Source organism: Pinus tabuliformis, chromosome 7 (genome assembly GCF_031772625.1).
Source record: "Pinus tabuliformis cultivar Carrire ecotype Pingquan chromosome 7, CPIR1, whole genome shotgun sequence".
Classification (NCBI taxonomy): domain Eukaryota; kingdom Viridiplantae; phylum Streptophyta; class Pinopsida; order Pinales; family Pinaceae; genus Pinus; species Pinus tabuliformis.
The window spans coordinates 1,101,002,267-1,101,005,263 of record NC_142293.1 but is presented as its reverse complement, the minus strand read 5'-3'; the positions used below and the strand labels follow the sequence as shown (position 1 = coordinate 1,101,005,263).

At 28.8% G+C, this 2,997-nt stretch overlaps 1 long non-coding RNA gene across 1 annotated transcript; it reads right to left on the bottom strand.

The window, feature by feature from the left end:
- Positions 1–1,656: 1,656 nt before the first annotated feature.
- Positions 1,657–2,598, bottom strand: LOC149251395 (uncharacterized). The gene is made up of 2 exons (XR_016266879.1): positions 2,417–2,598; positions 1,657–2,249 (listed from the first exon to the last, which is right to left on the bottom strand). It is a non-coding gene; the product is annotated as an uncharacterized LOC149251395 (long non-coding RNA).
- Between the last annotated feature and the right edge of the window lie 399 nt (positions 2,599–2,997).

Below are 2,997 nucleotides of genomic sequence, written 5' to 3'. Positions count from 1 at the left end.
CATATTCCCATAAAAGAATCATATGTTTAGTGAAAAGGTAATGGCATTTGGGGAAAGACCACCAATATCCCAAACACTTGAAAATATTATCTTGCTTCTGCAAAAACATGGAATAATCACAATAGGGATGTACTCCTACTATTATGGATTGGTGTAGACATTGAAAACTTTGAGAATAATGAAGCTTCATATTTGTAACACATAGTGCAAGATGTTAGGATTCTTTCATGTTTGGCAAATGCATGTTAATTTTTGGTAAAACTCATCAATTAGTGCAAGCTTGTGACTTCAACATGATATAAACATATTCTTCCTCAAATCTCTTATGTTAAAGAAATTATTGTAGTTATTTTTGTCTTTATATTGCTTTACAACGATATGTTAACAACAATTTTTGGTTTAAGAGGTGGAATCCACACCATCATTGAGAGGAAGGAGTGTACATCTATGATATTTACACATATCAAAATCCTTGGTTAGTGTTAATGAATATGCAATATTATGATAGCATAATAAATGTCTCTACATTTTCATACAATAATGTTCAAAGTTATGATGTAAAGAGTAATAGTACAACAATATAATATAAATGTCATATATATATATATATATATATATATATATATAATATTTAATATAAAACTATAAATAATATACAAAAGTATAGACCAATAAAATAATATATATTTAATAATTCAAACCTAATACAATACCCCATACAATATATTAGGTTAATATAAGTATAATAATCATTATTATAGTGCCATTTTACATGGTAAATAAGTATATACACAAATATAATTGAAATAATAATATATAATAATAAATTATTTAAGTTAATCTTTATTATTATGAAAAACAATTAATTTCACTATTTTATAAATTTATTTATTTTTTAATAATTAAAATAATAAAAATTAAATTTTTTATTAACAAAAATAAAATTAAAAATTAAAATCATTATATATAAATAACATTTTTTACTTTTTAAAATAATAATAAAATTACAATTTTCATTAAAACAATTAAAAGAATTAAAAATAATACACATAAATAACATCTCTCACCAATTATGTTCATAAAATAAAAATAAAGAGTCTATTGTATTCAATTTAACTTACACTCAACTTAAACAGTGATTAATCAAATAAATTAAAAATATTTAACTCTAAAAATATCTAAAATTATTTAATAATTACAATGTAATAAATTTATGTGTGTGGGGTTTACTGATATCGGGTAGCTGTTACATCTATGAAAAAATCCAAACAAGGCTTAACCCTAACAATTTCTCAACTAATAAAATACTTAGTAACTAAACTAACCTTTAAAATATTAAATATTTTCACAATATAATTTTTATTAAAAATTGACATTAGCTATACATAATTATTAATGAAATATTCATATATATATTAAATATAATCTTAAAAAATGTCACTCAAAAAATTGAACATTACACCAACCTTCTGCATGGATATAGATTCCAAACTCATGATAAATTTAACGCTATGTTACATTTACGGCATTGCATATAACCTTGCAGCTCTAAAAATGTATGAGCAGTTGTTTGTGAGTGGCCCTTGATACATGAACTTTTACCGTTATTTGAAGCTCTACATCTTTTCCATCCTGCAAGGGTTGTGCATCCATGGCTGCTATTTCACAGACTAATCATCATCGCTCTCTACGACTGTGAAGAAGTATCTTGCGCTGCAAATATAAATATTTCTCGTAAGGGATATGGAGCCTCTGATAACTGTAAAAGTTCATGTATGGGTGTCACTGGAACAAATGTTCCAACCATCTAAATGAGTGTTTGTTTTGATAATTGATTTGATGGTGAACCATATTTACTGGGCAAAAATATGTATTCAAACACATAATGAAATGGAAATGGAACTGGAAATATTGAATCAAAATTTATATGAATATTTAAAATCTATTCTCCCAACTCAAAGTAACTGGATCTGGTGATGTAGATCTGAGAAATGATTATGCCCACTAGCAAAATAACATGCAGTCTACCTGTTAGTGCAAGAAATGGTACACAAAAATAAAGCACAGAAATGATGTCCACAATCTAATAGATAAAAGCAAAATATTTTTAAAAAACAAACAAACAAACAATTGATCTTGAACTTGAAGATGAATCTTGATTTAAATGTGAAATGGTTATCACAAAAACAATAAAAACTGTGGATTATCATGTGATTCCACATGCTAACACCACCACCAACTAGAATAATCTACACACAGCAAATAACAAAGTTACAGCTTTATTAGAAATAACCAAAATAGGAACCAGCATACATAAGTTTTTAGGTTATGGATCTAACAGAAAAAAACCATTAAAAAAAAATAAATAAATAAAAAATTAATATCCATGAAACTAAAAATAATCTATGAAACATACTGCCTCAAAATCTGATTACTGCATGCATTCAACCCTTTTCGGGACACAGAGAGCAAGGCATCCAATCTCGTGGACTGACTCCTAGCGGGCTCACCGTCGCCTCTATATAGCATTTTCTCAGGCCGTAATTCTCAGTTGTGTCTTTTTCTGACCAGAAAGCTTACCTAATTACTTGCTTTCCTCCATTGTTATTATCCAAAGTACATTCTTCACTGATGCCGACACCTTCCTGTAATTACCACTTACCAGTCAACGATGCCGGTGATTCCCTGGACCGCGGCAAAGAAGCTGCTAATTCCAAGCTGCCACGTAGCTTCCCTTTGCCTGACAAAATACAACTGTACTACCGGATAAGACTTCTACCGACTCTATCTTGATGTCTGACGGCCACGTGGATGAGTAGGTTGTATTTAGTAGGCTGTCAGTCGTTATGCCAAACAAATGGCATCTTGTACGGTTCAAAGGTTCCTAGTAGGATACGTAAATAAATAAATAATAGCATCTTGGATTTGGTTTTTATTAGGGTAGAATCAAAATCCCTCGGTGGATACTCTCTTCTTTTCTTGATTTGATGTGACAAG